At 39.7% G+C, this 5,321-nt stretch overlaps 1 pseudogene; it reads left to right on the top strand.

The window, feature by feature from the left end:
• Window positions 1-3,448: 3,448 nt before the first annotated feature.
• Window positions 3,449-4,034, top strand: LOC112636510 (annotated as a pseudogene).
• The last annotated feature ends 1,287 nt before the right edge of the window (window positions 4,035-5,321 follow it).

Consider the following 5,321-nt stretch of genomic DNA (forward strand, 5'->3'; position numbering starts at 1 on the left):
CATTCAATATCCTGAGACTCCAAGGCAAGTGCTGAAATGACCCTAACACTTATAAGCACTTGTCTGTCTTGAATGAGGATTTTCTTTATGCCATATTGCTAAAAGAAAACATCGACTAATTGTAAGCTAAAACTGCAAGAAGTCTTTCACTGCCATTTATGAGCCTGGATTTATATTTTTGTATGAAAGAAAAAGGAATTGTGTTTTCATTAATTGCTTTATAAGCAAAATGCCATACATTTGAACCAATAAAATGAATTTATTCTAATAAGATGCCTCTTTGTTTTAAATATCTGATAAGAAGTTGTTTTTAAAAAGAATTCTATAGTTAAAAGTTATTTTAAAGATCACTTAATTATATTATCGCTATGTTATGTCTAAAACCATGAAATGACTTAGTGATTTTGTAGTGAAGCTAGTGTTTGGCAGTTGTTACAGGCTACCCTTTGGCTAGAATATTTTTAGTTTGTATTTCAGTTATATATTGCTGTGTACCTCAAAGCTCAGTGGCTTAAAACAAGTGCCATTTAGGTACGATTCTGTGGGTTGACTGGGTGTCCTTTCTGCTGGTTTTACCTGGGCTCACTCATATAGCTATATCTGGCTGGTAGAACTTCTGCAACCTATGCCCAGCTGCACTCTTCTTTCTACAGTTGCTTTTCATCCCAGGTTTTTTATGGCATTGCAGTTTCGAAGTGTTCAAGAGAACAAGCCCCAATGTACAAGACCTTCTGAAGCTTCTATTTGTGTTACATTTGCTGGTGTTCCATTGGCCGAAACAATTCACATGGCCAAGTCCAATGTCGACTCTGAAGGGGAATACATAAAGGCATGAATATGAAAAGGTATGTGATTCACTGGGTGCCATTACTGTAATAATTTACCATAGTTTCCAATCAATAGAATTATAAAAGATTCTCCTAAACTTTACAGAATTTGAAAACAGGGCCCACAGACTATAATACAAGTGGGAGTGTATTATAATAACGGCCTTAATGAATAACATTCTCTATATACACGCTTATTTGCAATATAATACTGCCATTCTTCCTGTTTGGTTGGGCTGCTATAACAAAACATCGTAATATCATTATAAACAATGAAAATGTTTTTCTCACAGTTCTGGAGACTGGGAAGTCCAAGACCAAGGTGCCAGCAGATTCAGTGTTCGACAAAGTCCTACTTCCTGGTTCATAGCTGGTACCTTTAGGGTATGTCGTCATATTTTGGGAGGGGTGAATTCACTCTCTGGAGTCTCTTTTATAAGGCACTAATCTCAATGAGGGCACGATCTTCAAGAATTAATAATCCTCTCAAGTCTCTACAATCTAATGCCATTACCTTGGGGGTTAATATTTCAACATATCTGTTTGATGAGACACAAACACTGAGACCAGAGCACTTCCCATTGAGTGGTAGATATTATTTCTCCACCTTGAATCTTAGTTAGAATTCTAACTTGCTTTAACCAGTAGAATGTGGCTGACGTGGTGTTTTGGGAGCTCTTGAGTCTAAGCCTCAAGATGCCTTGAAGCCTCTGCCTTCACTTTCTTGGAACTTAAATGCCATATAAAGGTGGGCTAATCTACTGAATGATGAGGAACCATGTGAAGAGAGAGGTCCCAGACTTCCAGCCATTCGCATCAGGGCCTCAGACACATGGGCGATGTCAACACAGAGTCTCCAGCTCCAGCTGACCCACCAGATGAATACAACCACAAGAGCAAGCCTGTGTGAGACCACCAGCCATCCCAGAGATTTGTGAGAAATGATGTTGGGGTGTTTGTTACTTAGTGATAGATAACTGGTACAGGGGCTAAATATTAACTCTTATTCATTCCTTATATGAACCAAATGAAGCAAGCATTAATTTTCCTCTTTTACAAAAAAAAAAAAGAAAAAGAAACTGAGGCCCAAAAAGTTTGAATCTCTTGTTGAAGTTCAGACAGCTAAATAACTGAGAGGATACACATTTGCTGACTTGCAAACTCACAGTCTTTCTGTAACACATTGAATTTGGAAGATTTAAAACCTGTCTTTTTCAATCTGAATAAAGATGAGCGATTTTAGTCTAAGTTTCACTTTATATCCCTTTGAGCAACATTACCGTGAAAGCGGATCCTTGGTGTTTTCTCCTTTGGTTGAATGCTTCTTTCTTTGACTGATTGTTTGCACTAAATTTTAGAAAATCCCACAGGCTTCAGAAATGGAAGGGTGAAGTTAAATCATCCCTAGGAAATAAGGGAGCAGTCAGAATTGTACGGTTAAGTTAGTCTTAACAATAAAAGAATTACTAAAGCTTTTCTTCAGAAAACCAGCAAGAAACATTTCAGTAACCATGATATTCTGTTCTAGAATTTTTCTTCTGTGTTTTGATTTTGATGGGATAGCCTAAGTCTCTAAGTTATTTTTTGAGATTTAGATTTAATACAGAAGCAGGGATGTGTCACAGAAGTAGGTATAGTCCAATGACAGAAATAGGACTACTTCTATTTGTAAAATATTCATTGTTTTCCAATGATGACAGCCATCACAGCAATGCAAAGCATATTTTGGAGACTCCAAAAAAATGTGGAAGGCATAAATAAGGATGTGCATAAATAAGGATGACAGGGTCATCGAGACATTGGTGAGTAAAACTTGAGCAACCCAGGCTCTTACACTCAGTGACTGCAATTCACCAAACTCATTTTGCTCCTGAGGGCCATGCTCAGAGAATCAAATTCATATGCAGAGAAAGAGAAAATACTTCCTTTGTTATTGAATATTTTTCTACGGGCATATCGGGTGCACATTTTTTTTCTAACCACATAAGACACAGCTGAGATAAACACTTCTGAGTGTTTCTGAGAGAGAAAGTGAATTTAAGAAAGTTATGTAATTTTGAATGAGACGAATTAATTTCTGTTTTTGGAGAAACTTGAATCAGAAAGTGGCTGTAGATGCTAACAAGAGTCAAAGAAGAGGGAGCTCTGTTCACTGCCCCCAGGTCCCCTCCCTAAAGAAATATATTTACATAAACAAAGCAGGGTGGGGATGGGGTAATCCATGAGTCAATAGGATCATGTCCATCAGCCTCCAGCAAATGAAAATCTGTGAAAATGCTTTTTCCTTTCTCTTTCCAAATGTACTTAGTTAACTGACCATTTTAGAATGTGATACAACTCAACAGGTGTTTAATGTGCTAAGAACAAAAGGGTCTTTAAACATGAAGGGTCAAGATAACTACTAGAGGCACCCAGCACTAGCTGCCTCCACAAAGGACTGAAACAGCCAGTAGATAAACCACACACTGAATAGGGGCTTAGGGTGTCTAAGAGAGAACACTGAAACTTAGCAGGAAAGTGACAGGGAACCTCCCAGGCACAGAAGGAAAGGGAAACAATGCAGCTGACCTGACTGAGAACCATCCCACTAACCCGACCACTTCTGGCCTTTGCAGGACACCATGAACCATACAGTCCAAACCTTCTTCTCTCCTATCAACAGTGGCCAGCCACCCAACTATGAGATGCTCAAGGAGAAGCACGAGGTGGCTGTGCTGAGGGTGCCCCACAACACTGCTCCCCCGACGTCCACTGTGATCCACATCTGCAGCGAGACCTCCGTGCCTGATCATGTCGTCTGGTCCCTGTTCAACACCCTCTTCATGCTCTTCATGCTCTTCATGCTCTTCATGAACCCCTGCTGCCTGGGCTTCATAGCATTCTCCTACTCTGTGAAGTCTAGGGACAGGAAGATGGCTGGTGACTTGACTGGGGCCTAGGCCTATGCTTCCACCGCTAAGTGCCTGAACATCTGGGCCCTGATTTTGGGCATCCTCATGACCATTCTGCTCATTGTCATCCCAGTATTGATCTTGCAAGCCTATTGATAGATCAGGAGACATCATTCAGGCCAGGAGCTCTGCCCATAACCTGTATCCCATGTGCTCCACCTTCCATTCCTCGCCCTGCCCCGGGAGCTGAGTCCTGTATCAGCCCTTTATCCTCACACACTTTTCTACAATGGCATTCAATAAAGTGTATATGTTTCTGGAAAAAAAAAAAAAAAAAGAAGTAAATACCAGCCTGGCCAATATGATGGAAGCCTGTCTGTGCTAAAAATACAAAAATTAGTTGGGCATGGTGGTGGGTACCTGTAGTCCCAGCTACTTGGGAGGCTGAGGCAGAAGAATCACTTGAACCTGGGAGGCGGAGGTTGCAGAGCCAAGATCACATCACTGCACTCCAGCCTGGGTGACAGAACGAGACTCCATTAAAAAAAAAAAGAAGAAGAAGTAAATAAAAAAATTTCTTGAAAAAAATAAAAATGAGGCCGGGCGCGGTGGCTCAAGCCTGTAATCCCAGCACTTTGGGAGGCCGAGACGGGTGGATCACGAGGTCAGGAGATCGAGACCATCCTGGCTAACACGGTGAAACCCCGTCTCTACTAAAAAATACAAAAAACTAGCCGGGCGAAGTGGCGGGCGCCTGTAGTCCCAGCTACTCGGGAGGCTGAGGCGGGAGAATGGCGGGAACCTGGGAGGCGGAGCTTGCAGTGAGCTGAGATCCGGCCACTGCACTCCAGCCTGGGCGACAGAGCAAGACTCCGTCTCAAAAAAAAAAAAAAAAAAAGAAAGAAAAAAATAAAAATGAAAAATCACATACCAAAACCTATGAGATACAACAAAAGCAATGCTAAAAAGGAAATTTATAGCAGTAAGCACCCACATCAAAAAAAAAAAAAGAGAAAGACTTCAAATAAACAACCAAATAATATACCTCAAAGAATTAGGAAGGCTATAATAAACCAAACCCAAAATTACTAGAAGGAAAAACATAATAAAGATCAAAGCAAAACTACACAAATTAGAGAATAAAGAAACAATATTAAAGATCGATGAGACAAAAAGTTGCTTTTAGAACACGTAAACAAAATTGAGAAAGCAGTGGTTATACTAAGAAAAAAGGAGAGAAGACCCATATAAATTAAAGGAAAAAGGAAACCTTAAAACTAATACTACAGATACGGATACTAATACTACAGATACTGATACTAATACAAAGGAACATAGAGATTACTACGAACAATTATCTGTTAATAAATTGGAAAATCTAGAGGAAATGTATAAATTCCTGGACACATTCAACTTACCAAGATTGAAACAGGAAGAAAGAAAATATGAACATACCAGTAATAAGTAGTGAGATTGAATCAGTAATAAAAAGTCTCTCAACAAGGAAAGTCCAGGACCAATGGTTTTACTGCTGAATTCTACGAACATATATAGAAGAATTAGCCCTAATTCTTCTCAAACTATTCCAAATAGTTGAAGTAGA

Source organism: Theropithecus gelada, chromosome 12 (genome assembly GCF_003255815.1).
Source record: "Theropithecus gelada isolate Dixy chromosome 12, Tgel_1.0, whole genome shotgun sequence".
Taxonomy (NCBI): Eukaryota; Metazoa; Chordata; class Mammalia; order Primates; family Cercopithecidae; genus Theropithecus; species Theropithecus gelada.